This window comes from Orycteropus afer, unplaced genomic scaffold (genome assembly GCF_000298275.1).
Source record: "Orycteropus afer afer isolate SDZICR_OR568_19922 unplaced genomic scaffold, OryAfe1.0 scaffold00045, whole genome shotgun sequence".
Classification (NCBI taxonomy): Eukaryota; Metazoa; Chordata; class Mammalia; order Tubulidentata; family Orycteropodidae; genus Orycteropus; species Orycteropus afer.
In genome coordinates this window covers 635,414-658,040 of record NW_006921632.1, presented here as the reverse complement: position 1 = coordinate 658,040, position 22,627 = coordinate 635,414, and the positions used below count along the sequence as shown (strand labels likewise).

General features: G+C 40.8%; 1 protein-coding gene and 1 pseudogene across 1 annotated transcript in view; one reads left to right on the top strand and one right to left on the bottom strand.

The window, feature by feature from the left end:
* The window catches only part of DIP2B (disco interacting protein 2 homolog B), a 303,697-nt gene that overhangs the window by 98,986 nt on the left and 182,084 nt on the right, over positions 1-22,627 (top strand). The gene's annotated exons all lie outside the window — the stretch shown is intronic.
* Positions 14,345-14,469, bottom strand: LOC122149761 (annotated as a pseudogene).

The window sequence follows — 22,627 nt, the reverse complement described above, 5'->3', positions numbered from 1 at the left end:
GGGAAAGCTTGAAAATGAGAATGCTACCTTAATAGGTGGTGCTGTGGCCTTCTATGCTGTGAAGGAGTGTTGTTAAAAGATAAGTATCATTGTTTGGATCAGAAGGTGCTGTTGGGGTGTGTAGTCTGATGGATCTGAGAGGGTGTGAGGAGGGTGTCAGGAGGACTAAGCACAGGCAGTCAGGGAGGGGTCTCCTGGGCTTTGCCTGCCTGGTCGGTGCCGAGTCACAGATGACAGACTGGCATGATGTAGTGAATGCTGACTCAGGCTTAGCTGAAACAGTAGAATGCTTTAATAATATTTTAGAGCTTTTTTTTTATAATTACTTTTTAAACCTTTCTGAATATAACATTTAAGGGAGAAGGTTGAAAACTGAACAGTAGAGTTCCTCTGACAGTTTTACTCACTGGTGAATTGTTTTGAGTCTTTCAAGTTTCTTTTCTTGATCACAGTTAGCAGGGACACTTCTCTACCTCCCACGTACATGAAGTGAGTGCTCTTCCACAACATGGTCGCACTTCATTCTTCCAGGTTGGGTCCACGGCAGCCATGTGACTGGCTGACGGAATATTCAGAAATAGCTCAAGTAATTTCTAAAGATGAGTTTGATTCATTTTCTTTAATGCCATCAGAGCATCCACACCTACACATTTCTGCACTAATGAGCAAAAGACTCTTCTCCCCAACCCTGTTTTTTTTTTTTTTTTTAAAGGAGGACAAACTAAGAATCCTGGTGATTTATAAACTGAGTAATGCACTTAATTAAGATAAGATACTGTCTTGGGAACAGTGGGTACAACCTGCATTGCAAACTATACCTTCTTAAACATAATTTTGTTAAGTAGTTTTAATCCGGAATTTATACCCTTGAGGGTAAATGCATTCTTTTCACAAGTCCTTTTGTTAGCCTGTCTCTGTTCCCTCTTATCCCGGCCCTTGCACACCCCTGTCCTTAGGGACTTTTGGAATGCATTGTTTTACCTGGCTTTTCAACTGCTTCTCACATTGCTTTAAAATGTGTCTTTATTCAGTTCCATGTTCTTCATGAATGTCACTGCTTCCTCATCTCTCTGTTCATCTATAAATGGATAATTTTGCATGGCAGCCTGCTCCCCTTTTCTGCTTTGTCTAACAAGGATGCCAGAATGTCTGCTTTTCCTTTTTTATTCTTTCCTTCAGATGCAACTTTGGTGATGATACTCCTTTACTACTCTTAAGTTTTTGGATATATTAATATATATTATTAATATATTAATTTCCTTTGGTTCTTACAAAAAAAAAAAAACCTGCATGAGGTAAGTAAGTTGGATATTCATGTCCTCATTTTACAGATGAGGAGACTAAGCAGTGGGCTAGAAAATGACTTGCTAGTTAGGAACAGAGCCAGCTCACCAATCAGATTGTTTATTCCCAAACCGATGCTTTTTCCACTGTACTATACCACATGTAAGGAGCTCTGGTAGCGTAGTGCCTAAGACACTTGACTGCTAACCAGAAGGCTGGCGGTTCAAACCTACCAGCCACTCCTCGGAAGGAAGATGGGGCAATCTACTTCTGTAGTGATACTGCCTTGGAAACCCAAGGAGGGGTGGCTATGAGTCAGGTCCGACTTGACGGCACATAACAACAACATACCACATATAAGGACCCACCAGCCACTTCTCAGAAGGAAGACTGGGCAATCTACTTCTGTAGGGATGTTGTTGTTGTTGTTATGTGCTGTCGAGTTGTCTCTGACTCATAGCAACCCTACGCACAGCAAAACGAAATACTGCCTCGTCCTTTGCCAGCCTCACGATCCTTGCTCTACCTGAGTCCATTGTTGCAGGCACTGTATCAGTCCTGGTCATTGAGGGCCTTCCCCTTTTTCATTGACCCTCCAAGCATATCCTTCTCCAGGCAATGGTTGCTTCTGACAACATGATCAAAGTAGGTGAGATGAAGTCTGGTCATTTCTCCCTTCCAAGGAGCATTCTGGCTGCACTTCTTCCATGGTAGATTTGTTAGGTACTGCCTTGGTAACCCAAGGAGGAACCACTACGAGTCATAATTGACTCGACGGCAGTGAATTTGGTTTTGTTTTTTTGGTGGTATAGTGGGTACGGCATTTGGCTGTTAATCAGAAGGTCATCAGTGGAAACCAACCAGCTGCTCTGTGGGAGGAAGATGAGGCAAACTACTTATATAAAGGTTTACAGCCTTGGAAACCCAGTGGGGCTGGCTGTGAGTCAGAACTCAATGGCAATGGGTTTTTTTTTTTTTTTTAACCACATCTCTGGGTCCCTGGGTGGTGCAAACAGTTAACACATTTGACTGCCAGCTGAAAGGTTTGTGGTTTGAAGCCACACACAGAAAGCTGGAAAGACAGGTGTGGTGATCTGCTTCTGAAGGGTCACAGCCTCGAAACCCTGTGGAGCAGTTGCACTCTGCACATGGGGTTGCTACGAGCCAGAATGGACTCAGCCACAACTAATAACAATACCATGTATCAGTCCCTGGGTGGCACATATGGTTTGTTCTTGGCTACTAACTGAAAGGTTGATAGTGCCATGGGAGAGAGCCTTGACAATCTACTTCCCTAACTTTACAGCCATTGAAAACCTGTGGAGTGCGTTTATACCCTAAAACACATGGGGTTGCCTTGGGTCAAAATTGACTGTCATGATGGCAATGGGTTTGGTTTTTTGGTATACCACCTGTACTGTATATGAAAATGGTCTTTTCCTAAACAGAGATAGTTCCTTTCTGTAACAGAACTCAGTAAACATCATTTTTGCTGGCTACATAGTATTTCAAAATTTTTAAAACTCTTACCCAGTTATTGAATATTTCTCTTTCTTTAGGGTAGGTTCCTAGAAGACATAATAGGTCAAATGATAGAAACATTTTAAAGACTCTTCAACACTGTGGAATTATTTCCCCTGAGGGGATGTTCTTATTTAATTATTTCTTCATATTAAGCAGATATCCATGTAACATAACTTTGAAAGCTTGACAGGGTGTAATTATAGCCTTTGCCCAGGGAGCTGGAGTCACTGGATGTTATTTATTAGCATAACGGTTATCATCAACACCATTTCTATAAAAATTACCTGTTTTCTGTGATGGCAGTAGGAGATTTTGAGATTTTGATCTTTTGTATTGTTTGTTCTTTTCCTGTTCATGTAATTTATGACAGCAGTTCTGCAAGGAAATCCGTATTTACATTCACATTCAACTGCTTCCATTTCCTGCAGCTCAACTGAGCAGGGAGAAAAATGAAATATTGGCAACCTTTGTTTTAATTAGTAATCCTACCTCAAATGGTGGGGAGATGCTGTCAGCTTTATAGAATCAGAAAGAACAATTTTCATGATCGTTATTAATTAACATTTCCTCATTCAGAATAGTAGACAAGTAAATTTAGGAATAATATGTTTGGCTTTAAATGCATCTCCACCCCTCAGTTGTATAGTTTGACCAGGGCAGTTGATTCAGTCATGTTTTGCTATCTAAAGTGAATTCCAAAACTATCTTTTAGTATTTGATAAGAGCGAAATATTTTCTTAGAATTCAGTGTTTTAATTATTAACAGTATTAACACTAGAATAAGTTTCTATTCTCCACAGAAGTGTCACTATTGTAGTAATGCATAAATCTGGATGTGAATAACACTTTACAAATGAGATTTTTTAAAATTTCCACATTATCACTGGTAAGGTAGATGTACCCACTGTGTCGGGGTGTTGCCTGATAACAGTGTGGCAAGATACATTCACCAGAAGCCGCAGCCTGGAACAGGCCCTACAGAGCAGGGCTTCCAACAAGTTCAAAACTGGTCAATCATAGTCACTGGAAACAAGGGCAGCGTACATACTGCATAGTGACCAAATCTCTCGCATAGTGGATTTTGACCCCAGTAGGAAAGAAGTAAGGAGCTCTGGTGGCGTGGCGTCTAAGGCATTTGATTGTTAACCAGAAGGCTGGCAGTTCAAACCCACCAGCTGGTCAGTCGAAGGAAAATGGGACAATCTACTTCCATAAAGATTTACTGCCTCAGAAATTGAATGGGGTGTCACCGTGAGTCAGAATCAACTAGATAGCAGTGAGTTTGGTTGGGTTTTTTTTTTGGGGGGGGAGCAGTGCCCGGCTGAAAGATGGTGGCCTACATATTCAAAGCAGCTAGTTGGCCACCGTCACCTGTTTCCTGCTCGGATCAAAATCCACAGCACAAGATATTTGACGCTGCGCATGTTTTCGTCAGGCATGACTGAACTATTTCAAACCAGTTACAAAGCCTGTTAACAAAGAGAGCAGGGAGGCTGGGTGTGAGCCTGGGCTGGGATTAACTGCCCCAAGGCTCATTTCTCTCCTCTCATTGGCTAGTTAAGGAAAACATTCATCTGCCTATTTACATAACCATTTTAATTGATTAGTTTTAAAACCGGTGGCTTACTTTTAAAAATCTTTTTGTAAAATCTAGGAGTGTGTATTTATCTTTTTTCCTTCTCAGGAAATAAATGTCCAAAGATGAGTGGGAGAAGCCTGATAGTTGATTCCAATGTTAGAGTTTAGAACATGTCTGTTCTCAGCATTTTATTTGCATAGTTGTTCATTCTTCCTGGAAGGCTATTCCTGTGATACCTGTTTAGCAAACTACTCCTTCAAAGAACCCTGCTGTCACCCAAATCTCAATAAAAATGGAAAAAAAAAAAAAAAAAAAGAGCATGAGCGAGCCCTGGTGGCTCAACGTTTAAGCATGAGGCAGTTGACCACAAGGTAGGCAGTTTGAACCCACCCAGGTGCTCTGGGGGTTGGAGGACAGACCTGATGATCTACTCCCTTAAAGATTACAGCCTAGAAAAGTGGTACAGGGCAGCTCTGCTGTGTCACACGGGGTCACTATGAGTCAAAAATCACCTGGAGGGCATGCAACAGCAATAACAACTCTTCCTCCTAAAGGTCTTTGCTCACATCTCACATTCTCAAGTGAATTCTGCACAGACTACCTCTTTCCATCTGAATCCCTTACCCTGCTTCCCTTTTTCTAACTTTTTTCTTTTTCCATAGTACTTCCCATCTCCTAGCATTCCATGTAATTTATCTCTTGATCCATATTTGCTCATTTTGTTCAGTGACACATCCCAAGTGCCTAGAAGAGTGCCTGAATCCTAGCAGGCCCTCAGTCAACACTGGCTGAAGAATAAGATTAGAAACACATGTGTATATATATACTTACGTATAATTGTGTAGATAACACAAAATGTTTGCAACAGGTTGACCAGAGAGAGAAATTTTAAAGGATATTTATATTGTATTTTTTATATAAAGTATTTTAGTATTTTATGTTTTGATTTTCATGTTTTACCAAGTTCAGTAAATACTTTTTCTGCTTCTATGGACTGTATTTGTTGTCTTTCATAGTGTTTCTGTGCCTCCTTGCCATATCTTGCTTCATATTAATCTGTTATTTTTATTCTAGCACTTAAATCTTATCCTAGCTCCTGCCCAGTCTCTACAATAAAACCCCAATCTGTTTGCATGTGATTTTGGTGTAAGGCACCATCTTCACCCCTGTGTTCTCTGCTTCTGCCCAGTCCTGGTTTGCCACAGTTGTTGTTCTTATTATATCATTCAGCATTCTGATCCTGTGACCAGAGAGCAAAATTCTCTCACTGTTGTTATTAGCCAGTCACGGTTAGATCACAAAGGAGCCCTTGACATCTTCTCTCCTGTAAAAGCTCTTTGCCAGCCTTGAGCAGGCTCATATATTTCAAACTTAAAGCTGTGTGTTAATTTACTCTAAAGTAAACCAGTTGCCGTCAAGTCAGTTCTGACTCATGGCGACCCCATGTGTGTCAGAGTGGAACTGTGCTCCAGAGCATTTCCAGTGACCGATGTTTTGGTCTTTTTTTTTTTGAGGTACCTTGGAGCAGACTTGAACCTCCAACATTTTGGCTAGCAGCTGTTAACATAAACTGTTAGTACTGTCTACAGACTAGCAGTTCCCACCCTTTCCCCCTTTTAGGAATGTATTAAGAGAAAGAAATGGTGCAAAAGTAGAGCAGGACTTTGCATACTCACAAATGGTACCAAACCAAAACCAAATTCACTGCTGTTGAGTCAGCTCTGACTCATAGAGTCGATTCCTGCTCATAGTGACCTGTAGGGCTTCCGAGGTTGTAAATCTTTACAGAAGTAGATTGCCTCCTCTTCCTCCTGTAGAGCAGCTGGTAGGTTTGAACCTCCGACCTTCTGATTAGCAGTCAAATGTTAACCACTGCACCACCAGAGTACCAAAGTTATTTGTATGTAATTCAGTAATACACATCTCTTAGCAACATAATCAGTATCTAAATTAAACTGTAGTATTTGCACGTAACTATTTCTCTCGAACAATTAAACAAATGATAACAGTTTAAAGAGAAGTCTAGGTAAGGGCATTACTTCTAATGAATTACAAAGACTATAGTGTTGACTTGTGATGTATCTGGGTCTGTGTGGAGGGACTGAGAAGAGAGAATGTCACAGTGTAAGAAAGTTTTGTCTCCATCTGACTGCCTAGGGTTACAAAGCTAGTAGAGTAGTTGGGTCTTTTAAAAAGGTTTAATTCACTTAGTGGTATTTAGCCTGTAGAACAGGGGAGTGATATAACTTAAAGCAAAAACATAAAAACCCACTGCCATCGAGTTGATTCTGACTCATAGCGACCCCCATTGGATTTTCAAGGCTGTAAATCTTTACGAAAGTAGATTGCCTCCTCTTCCTCCCATGGAGCAGCTGGTGGTTCTGGTTGGCAGCCAGATGCCTTGTCCACTGCACCACCAGAGCTTCTTGACTTAGCATACCATTTTAGTTAGTAATAAAGAAAATTACTGTCTGCCTTGCAGAGTTTTAAGCTAGTTGCTTGCCTGAGGTGATTGAAGCTGGGTCCCATTTTTCTGCTGGTACAAGAAAAACAATAGGAGTCCTGGGTAGTGGAAACAGTTAAATGCTGAGCTACTAACAGAAAGATTGGCGATTCGAATCCACCTCTAAGCCTGGTGATCTGCTTCTGAAAGGTCAGAGCCATGAGAACCCTGTGGAACACAATTCCTTTCTGACACACGGGGTCACCATGAGTCGGAATTGCATGATAGCAGCTGGTTGGTTGGTATAGGAAGAACTGGACCCAGTGGAGGTCTTTTCTCAGGAACTGTTCAAGGATAAATCCATGATGATGATAAAGCCATGGACTGGTTCCAGGCCTTGGCTTGCTGAACTAGAAGAACACTTTGGGGAAATGTTGACCTTGGCATTGACCAGAGCACCACATTCCTTTCTCTGCATTGTTTTGCATCTCGTGAAAGCTCCTGGGGGATTGTACTCTTCCAGATACTGATAGTACATTGAATAGTGTGCTAAATACAGAATAAGCTTTTGAAAGAATTAAGTGCAGATGAGTTATGCAACAATTACTTGTAGTCCAAAAAGATTTAGTCCATGGATCCTTGAAATAGAAACCTCCCTGATGCTCCTAAATATAATTGATTATATGCACTTTTGAAAAAACATCGGTATTAATTATAACAAAGAAATTTGTTGGCAATATGCAAACATACCTCCAACCTTATTCCGTTACCTTGTGAGCTAAAGTTCTCAAGTGGCAATATACATGTGTCACGTGCACAGGATACATTATAAGCAAATGGTACAGTAGGAGACAGTTTTTTAGGGCTGGCCTTTTTTTTTTTTATTAGGATTTGGGTGAAGATTTACAGAGTAAATTCACTTTTCATACAGCAGTTCACATATACTTTGTCTCATGTCATTGACCAAAATTTACAATGCAGCAGCTCCCCTCCCACTTCCTCCCCATAGTTACCTCCTCCCAGTGTCCATCCCTTCATACTCTTCTGCACCCTGAGCTATCTCCCTGTGCATAAGCAGCCCTTCCTTCTCCCATGATTGTTCTCTCCAGGGTGTGTGTCTACTTGAGGTAAATGTTTAACTCACATGCCTGTACTTTGTTTGGCTGGAAACCACAATTGTGGGTTCAATTCCAGACCTGAAAGGCAGCTAGGGGCCATAGTCTCAGTGGTTACACCAGGCTCCATTGGACCAGCAAACCTGGTCCCCACCTTCTTTTTTTTTTTTTTGCCTCCAAATGATTTTGAGTTTTGTACCACATTGTTCTCCCTCTTTATGCAGGATCTCCTACATCCCTTCCAAGTGGATGGCAGTGGTAGCTGGGCACCATCTAGTTCCTCTGGTCTCATAGTTGTATAGGTTGCAGATCGGATGGTGTACCAGTCGCTAGGACTGACTGTTTCCATTAATTTTGGTTTTCTTCTTTCTTCTTGACGAGGAGAGACCCGTTGTTGCATCTAGATGGCAGCTTGCTAGCTTTTAAGGTCCCAGTCGCTACTCGCCAAAGTAGTAGGTGGAACAATGTTTTGTATAGTATGTTATGCCAATTGAGCTTGATGTCCCCTGCGACCATGGTCCCAAGCCTGCAGGATCAACTACTCGGTCCCTCTGGGTAGCTGGCTGTGACCAAGTAATGACCATAACCTTGTAGGGCTGGCCTTTTAAAAAATAATCTTTTATTGATTTATAACTTGATTACATTGTTGACAGATGAAGTAGTCTTTATGATATCAGCTCTTTGACATTTTTGTAACTTGCTTTATGCACTAGTTTGTGGTCAGATTTTTAAACAAATAGAGCATTTATAAAATTTGATGACATACTAGACCATAAAGCAAACTACAAAGTTGATAGACATGAGGAACTGTTTAAAGATCTAGCCTATTTTCTGGATGACAGTATCTTTTGAACAGCTGTGATCTGATTTACTGAATTTTAGGTGCAGTGAAGTGTTTTTTAAAAAAGGTTTATTAAAATTTTTTTTGTGTGTGTGTGATTTGGGTGAAGGTTTACAGAGCAAATTCATTTTCCATACAGTAGTTCACATATACTTTATCTCATGATATTGACTGCAGTATCCCACAATGCAACAGCTCTCTTCCTACTTCCTCCCCATAGTTAGCACTTTCCTGTGTCCTTCTCTCTCATGCACTCCTGCTGCCTGAGCTACCTCTCTGTGCATACACAGCCCTTCTATTCTCCTGTGATTGATCTCTCCAAGGAGTGTATCTACCCAATGTAAATGTTCAGCTCTTATGCCTGTCTTTTGTTTGGCTGGAAGCCACAGGAGTGGGTTTAATTCCAGACCTGAAGGACAGCAGGGGCCATAGTGTCAGGGACTCTGTAGACCAGGCTCTATCAGACCAGTAAACCTGGTCTTTTTTTTTTTTAAATGATTTTTGAGTTTTGTTGCACATTGTTCTCCCTCTCTATCCAGGATCTCCTACATAGATCCCCCTCCCAGTGGTTGACAATGGTAGCTGGGCACCATCTAGTTCTTCTGGTCTCATAGTCATATAGGCTGAGGATTGCAGGTACCAGTCCCCTGGACTAATTGTTCCCATGAGTCTTTGGTTTTCTTCATTGTTCTTTGCTCTGTATGAGGAGAGGCCCATTGTTGCATCTAGATGGCCACTTGCAAGCTTTTAAGATCCCAGTCACTACTCGCCAAAGTAGGATGTGGAACAATGAAAACCTTTTAATTTTTGAAAAGCTTTATTGAGGTATAATCCACATAACATGCAGTTCACTCATTTAAAGAATCAATTCATCGTTTTTTAATAGTTTACATGGTTGTGCAACCATCACTACAGTATAATTTTAGAACATTTTCATCACCCCACAAAGAAACTGCACCCATTAGCAGTCACTTCCCATCCCCAGGTTATAGACAATCACTAATGTACTTTTTTTCATAGATTGATCTTTTGTGGATATTTCTTATAAATAGAATCAGGCAATATGTGGCTTTTTGTGTCTGGCTTCCTTCTCTTAGCATAATGTTTTCAAGGTTCATCTATGTTGTAGTATGTATCATGTATCCTTAGTATGTCATTCGTTTGTATGGCTGAATAATATTCCACTGTTTGGATATACCACATTCTGTTTAGTCGTCAGTTGATGGACATTTGGATTGTTTCTTTTTTTTTTTTGGCTGTGATGCTGCTATGAATATTCATATACACATTTTTGTGTGGATATATGGTTCATTCACTGAGGTGTTTTTAACTGATACACAGTAGAAATATCACCACTGCAAAAAGACATAACCCATATCAGCATTCCTTCATTTGTAATTTGTTCTGATATTTTGGTGATTTGTAGTAGGGACAGAGTGGGTAGGGAGAGGAACTAATGTTTATTTAGTAACTGCTGTGCGCTTTGCTAGAATCTTTGCATACATTATTACATTTAATCCTGCTAACAATCTCATGAGACAAGTGGTCTTCTTCATTTTATAGATGGAAAAGCAAGGACTCCAGAAGCCTTGAGTAACTTGTCCAAGGAGACATAGCTTAGAACCTAGATCTGTCTGTCTGACCTCTACTGCATCACACAAATTTGGAAGATCCAGGCATTTTTAAATGTTTTCTTTTTTTTTTTATGTTTTAAGAATATTCCCTTTCTCCTCCAGAAAAAAGGCCATTGCTCTGTTTGTTACCTGTATATTCAGTAGTTTTGAAACATTTTGGCTAAGGCCAGGGTCTTTTGTTGAAACACGGTCTTATATGAGGTGACTGAGTATAATAGGTAAAAGCAGAGTTGCTCAGTTGAAGCTTGGAGAATTTCCTGGAATTACTAAGAGCTCTGGTGCAGCAAGCTTTTAGTTAGAAAACAGAGGAAAATAGCATTCCTCACATGATTTGCTTGTTCCCAAGCTGTACTCTTTCAACAATAAGCAAATTAGTAATTGGAATTACGTTCATGTTTCTATTTTTAACAAATGATTTATTTAGATAATATTTTGATGGGGAACTTAGCATATCAGAAATGGTTGCTGTTTTGACTTCAAGAATGAAAATAAGTACAAGTACAATTTAGAAATGCCATTTTGATTGTATTAAAACCCTTCAAGGAAACATCTGTCAGAAGTATTAACACTAACACAATCTATTGATCAGCAGGTTCAAGGACTCTTTCTTGTTCACTGTTAAATAATTTTACATTGGTTTGAGTTATTTTGCAGTACTTTGATTTCAAATAAGTAAACCATATTTACTTTGTAAGAGTTCACTCTAGATCAAAGTTTCATGTATGTAAACCTAGACTGGGTGTGAAAGAAAATTATCAAGAGGATTAACAATGAAAAATTTATCACCCATTGCAAATTTGTAAGTAGAGTGCTACCTACTTAGCAGTTAAACTAGCTTTGAAAAGTTGTAACAGTGGTTTGTGATTCTGGTGGGACATCAAGTAGCAATGCTTGTTTGCTTTCACTAATTGAAAATTAGATCTCATTTACTATATATCTGGGAGTTCTGGTGCGTAGTGCCTAAGGCATTTGACTGCTAACCAGAAGGCTGGTGGTTCAAACCCACCAGCCTCTTCTTGGGAGGAAGATTGGGCAATCTATTTCCATAGTGATACTGCCAAAGAGGGGTTGCTCTGAGGAGTTGACTCGACGGCACTGACTTTTACTATATATCTGTTGGACTGTGGGTTTGACTATGTATTACAAAGGTCCCAAATAACAGACAGTTAAAATAGAAGTTGTTTTCTCTGCCATCTAATAGTCTGAACTAGTACATGTACTTTGCTCCATGAGGTCTTAGGGTTTCAGGCACTTTTTATCTTGTTCATTCACTGTCTTTGGGCCTGGTCTGTGGTCCAAGGTGGTTGACCACCACAACCACATTTCAGTCCTCAGAAAGAGAGAGAAAGAAAGAAAGGCATGCCCTTTACCTTTAAGAGCAGTACCTGGAAGTTGCACACATTTTTTTTTTCTGTCAGTACTCATTGGCCAGAAGGAAGTTTTCTGGCCATACTTAGCTATGAGATGGCTGGGAAGTATGGTCTTTATTCTGAGTGGTTGTTTGCCCAGGTAAAATTCTGTTATGGATGAAAAATGAAGAGACAGTCAGGGGTAATTGGTCTTTCCTTTAACACTTGGCACACGAGATGCTTATGATTAGCTTTTATAATGATCTTTCATGTTCCGTTAAAACATCTTAATTGCAATGGTAAAAAAAAATGTCGTTCTTGAAAAAGTGCATTACAAAGACAATCATGGGAAGTAGAATAAGGGCATATTATTTCAAATTCCCAGTGATGGAAGTATTTTTTAATGAAAGAATTTTGATAATATGTATTTTTAATTCTAAATATATAGCTATAAAATCTAAACATTATTAAATCTGGCATTGATTATTTCCAGCTTTCATTCTGGAATAATGACTTATCATCACCAATACTCTCATTATTAGATTGCTTATATTGCTTAATAATCACATTTGTGTACATTAAGAGCCCTCAGAGGTTTTTTTTTTTTTTAAGTTATATATAGTGGTGTTTTATGGTTTGAAAGGTATGATGAGGTAAAGGACAATATGTTGTGTTGTTTGTTGTTATTGGGAATAGTAGTCACGGTGTTTTTTTCTTTTTAATTCTTAATTTTGATTGTGATCAGTACAGTGAGTGAAGTGCAGGAAATAGCTGTTAGACCTCTGAAGTACTATTCCTCGCATTGTTTTTTTTTTTTTTTTTCTATTTTAAGATAGGGAATTTGTTTTCTTTTTTTTCCCCCTCAAGTGAAATTGCAGGAAAGAAGTGGATTTTTCTGTAATGTTATTGGAGATTTAAATATCTTTAGTCATACAAATGGACACATAAATTACAGAAAGGAAATAATAATATATGAACCAACCCAAAACTTACACCTCAGAAACATTGGTGGACAGGTGTCTACAGAATTACAGATCATTTATAAAAATCCTTATGCAGTTCATCACATTTCTTTCTTTCTCTTCTACTCTTTGATTTCTCAAGTACTCTGTTGCCTACTAAGGATATCAGCTCTTGTATTACTGAAATGCCATGGACAGCTTTCTATTGCAGCTTATAAAGCTGCAAGATCATTTTTCTTTTTGGGTTTTTTTCCCCCCTCATCCTTCCTCAGGGAGCCTCTATTTCTAAGTGTGTTATTAACATTTATCATTTATTCTTTTGCTGAGTCTGTACTGATGGATGTGGGTTGTTTTTGTTTAATCTTTAAAAACAGTGGTCACCAACTACTTAGTTTAAACTTTGCCATGGTAAAGAGGAACCAGTCGCAACAGCTGGCTGTCCCTTTTGAATGCCTGATCCAGGGTGGAGCCTGTTCGGTTTAGGAACTGGCTTTTCCTTCCCACTCCTGCTCTGATGGTTTCACACCTTCCTTTCCCTCTTCCTCCTTCTGCCTCTTCCTCTAGTAAGCCGTGCTTTGTTCACTTTTTTTGACCAGACCTGACCCCCTAAACTTCCACTTCCGTGAAGCTGCTCTCATGAAACCAGTGCTAATCTCTTGATTTACAAGCTCTGGCTTCCTCTGCCCACATCATTTATAAGGAAATGTCCAAAAGCTTTCCAACTTTTAGTATTTTCTCTCAAATGTAGATTAATCTTCAGTCTTCTCTGTTCTTCATCAGTTCATGGCTTTTATCTTCATGTCTAGGTTCAGTGAGAAAAGAAAAGAAGGTGTGGGGACAGGGAAGGAGAACCAACCTGGGAGGGAATCTGTGTCCTGATTTCCTTTCTCAGTGGCTTGGTGCTGCTGTAACAGAAATGCCACGAGTGAGTGGCTCTAACAAAAAGTTATTTACTCCCAGGTTAAGAGGCTAGAAGTCCAAATTCTTAGGGCACTGTTGTTGTTGTTGTTGTTATGTGCCGTCGAGTCGGCCCCGACTCATAGCGACCCCTCCTTGGGTTTCCGAGGCAGTATCACTACGGAAGTAGGATTGCCCAACCTTCCTTCCGAGGAGTGGCTGGTGGGTTTGAACCGCCAACCGTCTGGTTAGCAGGCAAGTGTCTTAGCCACTATGCTACCAGAGCTCCCCTTAGGGCACTGGCTCTCGAGAATGTTCTCTCGTCAGCTCTGGGTCCTTGTCTCTTTCATCTCTGGCCCTCCATTCCTTGGTGATCTTTTTGTGGCATCTGTCCTTGCTTCTGTACCAATCTGCTCCTTTTGTATCTCAAAAGTGGTTTGCTTAAAACTCATCCTACACTGGTGTAGCTCATTAACATAAAAAAGAAAACTCTATTCCTAAATGGGATTTCATCTGTTAAGATTGTTGTTGTTGTTAGGTGCCTTCCAGTCTGACTGACTGACTTATAGTGAACCCTCTCCTTGAACTTCCGAGGCAGTATCACTACAGAAGTAGATTGCCCAGCCTTCCTTCCGAGGAGCGGCTGGTGGGTTTGAACTACCAACATTCTGGTTAGCAGTCAAGTGCCTTAAGCACTACGCCACCAGAGCTCCTAAAGCCTACAGCACCCGCACCTGGTATTCCCAGGCGGTCTCCCATCCAAGTACTAACCAGGCCCAACCCTTCTTAGCTTCCGAGATCAGATGAGATCAGGCGCGTTCAGGGTGGTATGGCCATAGACCTGTTAAAATTAGGGGTTAGGATTTACAACACATATTTTGGGAAGACACAGTTCAGTCCACATCATCTTCCTTTTAGATTCATTTCAGTTCCCTCTTTGTTTTGGAATCCTGTTCTTTCTTTCTGAGGTCATTTTTTTTCTGTGATCCCAAGATGAATTCTCAGTATATTTCTCATCTAACTCACTGCCTTCAAGTCTATTCTGACTCATAGTGACCCCTCTTGGGTTTCTGAGGTGGTATCTCTATGGAAGTAGATTGCCCAGTCTTCCTTCTGTAGAGTGGCTGGTGGGTTTGAACTGCCAGTCTTCTAGTTAGTAGTCAAATGCCTTAGGCACTACGCTACCAGAGTTAGGTTGATTTACTGCAAGGAATGTATCCAATAAGTATTTATTGATACTGTTGATTATTGGGGAGCTTTGGTAGCATAGTGCCTAAGGCATTTGACTGCTAACCAGAAGGCTGGTGGTTCAAACCCACCAGATACTCCTTGGAAGGAAGATTGGGCAATCTACTTCCATAGTGATACCACCTCGGAAACCCAAGGAGGGGTCGCAATGAGTCGGATCCGACTCGACGGCAGTGAGTTTGGTTTTTGGTTTTGGTTGATTATTGACCAGTAAATGCTTGCCTAGATCCTGTCATCCATGTTTCCTTTTCAGTCTCACCCTCTGAAAACCAAAAAACCAAATGCACTGCCATTGAGTTGATTCTGACTCATGGCGACCCCCATTGGGATTCTGAGGCTATAAATCTTTATGGAAGTAAAGATTTAGTAGATCATCCCATCTTCCTTTCACAGAGTGGCTGGTAGGTTTGAACCGTTGACCTCCTGATTAGCAGCCAGATGCCTTATCTAACCCTAGTTCTAAATTAAGTAGCTCTGGTGGCATAGTGCCTAAAGCATTTTGACTGCTAACCAGAGGGCTGGCAGTTCAAACCCACCAGCCACTCCTTGGAAGGAAGGTTGGGCAATCTACTTCTGTAGTCATACTGCCTCAGAAACCAAGGAGGGGTCACTATGAGTTGGATCTGACTCGACTGGCAGTGAGTTTGCTTTGGTTTGAGTTGTTGTGTGCCGTCGAGTCAGACTCGACTCATAGCGACCCCTCCTTGGGTTGCCAAGGCAGTATCACTACGGAAGTAGATTGCCCCATCTTCCTTCCGAGGAGTGGCTGGTGGGTTTGAACCTCCAGCCTCCTGGTTAGCAGTCAATGCCTTAGCACTATGCTACCAGAGCTCCTTTGGTTTGAGTTAGCTGTAAATTATTCCAGCGATCAGCCTTCCTCCAGGAACTTCTGGAGAAAATCACAACACTATGCAGACTGGTACCATTAAAAGTGCTTTTCTTCTCTTTCCTTCAGCTCTCTCACTGCCTGGTTCACTTTATGTTTCTTTAGTTAAGTTCCTCTGCCACTCAGCTCTAAGGCCAAATCTACTGCCGTTGAGTCAATTCCGACCCATAGCAACCTTCTAGGACAGAGTAACTGCCACATAGGGTTTCCAAGGCTGTGATCTTTATGGAAGCAGACTGACACATCTTTTTCCTGCAGAGAAACTGTGGGTTTGAACCGCCAGCCTTTCAGTTAGCAGCCAAGTGCTTAACTTTCAAGCCACCAGGGCTCCTTCCTCTGCCACTTAGAGTAGCAAATACCATTGACTGCTTGCTGTGTGCTGGCAACAAAGGATTTTGTACATACTATCTCTGAATCCTTACCACAACATGTAGATTCTGTTATCCTCATTTTGTTGTTGTTGTTATTATTGTCAGTTGCCCTTCAGTCAGCTGCTGTTGAGTCAGACCTCAGCTCATGGTGACCTCATGGGGCAATGGGATGAAATGCTCCCTGGGGGCGACTGTGGTGATCCATAGGCTGTTTGTTGGCGGATTTTTGGAAGTGGATAGCCAGGCCTTTCCTTGTAGTCCACCTAGTGTGGATACGCCGCTGAAGCCTGTTCAGCATCGTAAGAACACACAAACTTCCGTTTACGAACTGGTGGTGGCTGTTCATGAAGTGCCCTGACTGGGGATGGAACCTGAGTCTTCTACACTGAAGGTGAGAATTCTACCACTGCACCACCAGTGCCTCCACATCCTCAGCTGAGACTTAAAGAGGTTAACTCTGACCTTTTCTAGACTCATAACTGGCTAACAGCTGGTAGAGTTTGGAGTCCTGTCTACATACAGCTTCAGCACTTGTGTGTCCAGTTTCTCTAGGGACAACTCTTAATGTCTTTCCTATAGCCCTTTTTCAGCCCTCCCATTGCTCTTAGCCAAGAACCTTAGAGAGGCAGCACTGAGTAGTGGTTAAGAACACAGGCTTTGGAACCAGATCATCTGGTTTGAACCTGGCTATCCCATAGCAACATGTCCTTGCATAGGTCACTAAATCCTTTGTGCCTCATTTTGTCATCTGAAAACTTAGGCTAAGGCTAATAATAGTAATACTACACCATAGGATTGTTTTGAGGATTTCCATGAAGTAGTACATGTGGATGCTTAGTGGATGGTACCTGGCATGAAATAAACACTGAATGAATATAGAGGGGAAAATAGACCCCCCCCCAAAAAAATCCCACAAAACTTTGCTCTCTGTCCTGTACAGAAAGAAACTTAGAGGTTATCAAGCCAGAGCCCCATCATCATCCCATTGTCAGTACTCCTCTGACATCTGTACCTATTTATCAGTCCTCTTCACCTTTCTTAGAGGAAGATGTAACCTTAAAAAGCCCTCCAATACTTTCAACCTTTTATCCATCACGATAAACACAGAAAACAATGATATTTGTTCAATACAAAGGCTGTGTGCCTTCTCAAGATAACTGGCGTAGATGCTCCGGCTCACCCAGGCTCTGCCAGACGGCATCTAGAGCTGAGGATATTTAAACATCTGTAACCAGAAGGCTGGCGGTTCAAACCCACCAGCCACTCCTCGGAAGGAAGGTTGGGCAATCTATTTCCGTAGTGATACTGCCTCGAAAACCCAAGGAGGGGTCGCTAAGAGTCGGGTCTGACTCGACGGCACATAGCAACAACAACAACACTCATCAGACACCCACAGATGAAGGATACATACTGCATTCCCAGCACAGGTTGGAAGTCCTGGAGCTAACCCCAGGAGGTAACTCAGGCCCCTGCTCTCGATCTTGTTCCCTCCTGTCTTTAAGGGACTTGAGTCTTCCTCAGTTACCTTGCTTCTTTGCTGAATTTGATCATGTTACTCTCCTGTTTAAAGCTCTTCATATAGGCCCAGGGCCCTGCATGATCTGGGCTCCAATGCCTCTCCAGCCGGCTACCCACCACACGGGCTTTCAGCTGCGCTTCTCCCCAGCCCTCTCTTACTCACTGTCTTTATGGGAGGTAGGGCTTCAGCGTGTGTACTACTGCAGCCGCACAATCCCCGGCCCCCAGCTATCTCCTACTCCTCCGTTTTCATTTTAAAAATACTTAAATGTATTCATCATTTTAGGTCTCAGTTTAAATGTCATTTGCTCAAAGCAGCCTTCCCCAGGTACCCAGACTAAGTCAGGTCCAAGGCTTGCACTTGACTGCAAGGAGCAGTGCCTGGTGCAGAGGGCACTCTCTGGAGTGGTACAATGCGGTCACCCTGTGAAGTCTCTGTCATAGGTCTCCCAGCTCTCTGGATGACTTCTGTGCATCCTTTATCAAACTTGTAATTAAATAATAATGTAATTATTTCTTGATCTCGCTCCATGTTGGTGGAGACTATAAACTTCATGACCATGGCTATACGTTTGCAGCCATGTCTGCCTTGTTTGTTGGTGGTCCATTGGCAGAATTCTCTCCTTCCATGTGGAAGACCTGGGTTCCGTTCCCAACCAGTGCGTCTGTAAACAGGAAAATGATATGATCCTGTATGTCTAAAGTAGTGCTTGCTTGTAGATAGTCCTTAGTAATTGTTGGTTGAATCAGTGTTTCGAAGTCTTTCTGATAGTTCTTTCCACATAGATTAAACATTTGTTAATCTGTAAGAAAAAGTCCTCCTTGACTCTGTGGCCTTCAGCATGACCCCATCATGTCTTGTTCCCTTTATAACAAAATATATTGAAGGAAAAAATCTGTTCTTGCTTTGCCTCTGATTCATTCTTCAGTATTCTAAATAATCTGTCGTTTTCCTTTAAAACCGTTCTTAACTGGGCCACCAGTGACATAGCTGCCAAATCCAGTGGACGTTTTCCATCATTGTTTTTACAGTTCTGATGTGTACATCCATCTCCTCTCTTTCTCCCTGCTTTTTCCCCATTCGCCCTGGTCTCCCTGCTGTGACTCAGCATCCTCTCTTTTTCTTCTGCCCATTCTTTAAATGTTAATTTTCCGTAGGATTCCTTTTCTCAGCCTTCTCTTCTCACCCTGCATTCCTTTTTGGTGATACCATTCACACCCAAGGCTTCAGCTACCACCTCCTACGCTGATGAGTCCCAAAATCTGTATATCCGTGGTAGAGCTTATCTATCTCACTGCCTGTTGGAGATCCTCTCTAGGTTTTTGACTTGCCTCGGGTAATAGTGCCAGGGATGAGGGTAGGCAGTCATTGAACATTGGCGAAAAGCAGCCTTAGGGCTCACTTTATCCTCATCTTACAAAAGAGGAAACTGAGGCCCAGAAGAGTGTGGTTTGCCCTGGATCAGAGGACTAGTTGATAGTAATTGAGGGAGGACCTAAGTCTCTTGACACCCAGAATCCAAGACTCAAATTGTTTGCCAAACACATGAAGAAAATCTGTTTCCTGCCTCCTTTTGCTCCCACCTAAAGGAGCTGCTTACTTTGTAATCCACATGCTGGGTCAGTGGTATTGTTCTCACTTCTGCTTTTCCTCTGCATCTCTGTCTCCAGAGCTGTGTGGACTTGGCTAACAACAAAATTCTTTCTCTCTTAAACTTACTTTCTGCACTTGTAAGAGGACACACTTAGATTTTATCAGTTCATTTTATTTAGACTGTTGATAAAGAATGCCTGACAGATGTACCATTTACAGATTCCGTGAATAATTTTTAAAACCAGCAGTCACTGATTGCTGGTTTTAAAAATTATTCCATTAAAGATAAAAAGTCAGGTGAAGAAGAAGCCATAGAGAAAATTCCTTTTTTTTTTTCCCCCCTTGACATTTTTTTTTTCTGAGAGTTTTTTCCTAGGCATTTTCAGTTTTAGCCTTAAATTAGAATTACAACATATATAGTTAGATGCATGTAATCCTTTTTTGTGCATGATAGCATTTTTATTTGCATATATTTACATGTATACATATTAACTAATCTCTGCTCATTTCATGTTTAGGTATTTGTATTTGTCTATGATGTCAGTTTTCCTTCTTTTAGACTGTTAGCTTCAAAGGCACTAACTTTGTCGATTCTTAAAGAATCTAGCACCACAATGTATCTTTAGAGATAATGTACTCCTTCCCTCCTTTTTTAAAAGAGAACCTGCCAACCCAGAATTTTCTAAATTACCCTTTGAAGAAAAGTTATAGTTAGGTTTTCAGGGCTGGCCTGGGCATGGGAGGTGAGTTTGTTAAGCAAAACTAGTTAAGTGTGTGTTAGGTGCCGGGGACTTTTATATTTAGCCTCTCCTTTAAGGCTCATCATAAGCACTCAGAGTAGGAGTTACTGCAGTTTTTCCTATTATGAAACTTAGGCATGGAGTTATGTGACTTCTCAAGTAGCCAGTAGATGGTGGACTCAGGATCTGCCTCGTGCTGGAACCCATGCTTTTTCCACTGACCTAACCATCCTCTGGTTTCATCTTGCTCCATTCAAACATTCAGGTCATTTGTATAGAAGTTTTCTTATTTGCACACAAGTTTTTCTTTGTGGAGAAATGAATATACCTTTTGCATCTTGATGGATTAATTTAACCAAGTTGCCTGATGATGAGGTCAGACATACAGTTAAGTTTCTCAGCATTTTAAATGTTTTGCTTTTTATTTGTTTGAACTTGTTTGGTGCCGTCAGTGAAATACCATCTGTAAGAAGTCATATATATTTGACCTAGAAAATGGGGCTGTGCAGCCGCAACAATTCTGTGATTGGAGTTTTGGAAGAAGGCAGTCTGGACTGACACTCATCCTAGTTCTTGACATGGAACACGTCCAGTTACTGTCCTAGGTGACATGAGAGCACATGTCCTGAGAATGGAATTGTAACTGTCCTGAAGTTGATCTCTTTGAAAATCTGAAAGTTAGCAAGGTCAAGTTAAGGAAAAGAGAAGAGTGTTTATTTTAGAGGCTGCCAGTTTAAGACTTTTGGAACCACTGTGTGCACCCCCATACACACACGCACCAAAAGAAGAATTAGAGAAAATAGAAATCCTCACTAAGTGGAGGGAAAACAAAAAACAAAAAACAAAACACACCATCTTCTTTCAGCAGATTGAAGTATTTTAACAGAGATTTATTTCAGGCTACACTATGAAAAAGTAGCATCTGTTCATTCTCCTTTCAATTTCAGATTAATTCCACCTATGTGTACAAAAGAAAAATAATTCCAGGTTTTTAATTCTTTGGAGTCCTCTTGCCTCTTTCAGTTCACATGTGGCAAGAAAAATAGATAGGAAGAATAAGAGTCAAAATACCGTGTAGTGGGTTTAAGGAGAGTAAGGCCGTTGTTTTGTACAACTCTGAACTTGTGCTTGTGAGCTTTTATGTGACAACACTCTGGAAGGAGAATGTTTGGAGGATGTGTGGCTACTTTATGTAATCCATTAAAAGAAATTTTCATTGTAAGGACAACATGATAAAATATAATAATAAATTTTTGCTTCTGTCTTCAGGTCAACATCTCCTGAACGTGATCCAAATCCTGTCTTTTTCAGTTTTGCTCTAAGATAGACCTCATTCGTATTCTTAGTTGTATTTTTGGCTCTTTCTCTACATGGGTCTATTTACATGCCTTGCACTGTGAGTGGCCATACCCTCAGTCCTACTCCCAGAGTCTCCAGCCACACCTTTCTGATCTAAAATTTGCATGTTGAAGATTGAATAGGTTGATTAGATACAGGTATGGATTAGAAGATGATGAAGCTTTAGAACTTTTTTCCTCCTAGTCTCTCATTTCTTTCCTTCCTAATTACTCTTTAACAAACAGAAAAGCCACAGTCTCCATTAGCGGAATATTTTAATGATGTATGATGACTTCTTGCTATTTTTTAACAGCAGTTGGACACAATCTCCACAGTTGGCTGTCTCATTTAAAAGATGAAAGAAATTGCATGAGAAAATTCACCTAGGGCCCTGTTTAGGAGGGAAGAAGGATTTTTAATGCCTTCTGGAAAGTCATCTGCATTTTGGAATGAGTCATAAAAATTGTTTATCCCATAATGTTCATTTTAGGAACAATGCTGTTGTTGTTAGGTATCCTCGGGTTGGTTCCAATTCATAGCCACCCTATGTACAACATTGCCTGGTCCTATTATGAACAATAGGTTAGTTTTATCCATTTACTGCATCTGATTTGGGGGCCACCTACAAATAAGTAACAATGGACAAAGAACAATAAGAAAAGGCCAGAGACCCAGAGTCTGGGATCAGCTCTGTGTCCTTAACATGGCATTTATTTTTTTTTCATGTCTCAATTTCTTGTTCTGTTCTGAAGGTAATGCCTTTTCTATTTATTGAGGAAGATTTTTAGGCAGATCAAATTAATTGATGTGAGAATGTTTTGAAAAGCTAGAATATTATGTAGAGGTTTAGTGAGGAAAGAAAGAGCTTGATGACCCATGAGGTAAAATCAGCCCTAGACTTTTAAGTGTCTGAGGATTCCATGTTGAGACCCAAAAGATGGGGTGCTCGCTTTTGACGAGGCATGTTGAGCAGCAATAGGGCCAGTGTCCTTTTCATGAGATTAAATTTAAACTTTCTGTGTTTCAGTATCATCACCTATAAAATGGGAATGATAATAATGTCACCTTAGAGGGCTGTTGTGAGACTCTTAGAACAGAGCCTCCTGGAACTTGATAAGTGTCTCTACCCATCTCTGTCTCTCTCTCTTTCCTTACTGAATACTGTAATTATTTTTTTATCCGTTATTTCCTTTGTGCTCCCATGATGCTTTGTATATAACCTCTACTCTATAGCATTTGTTACTCTTATTATAATTGTTTAGTCTGGGAACTTCTTGCCTTATTCATCTTCGCTTACACTCTAA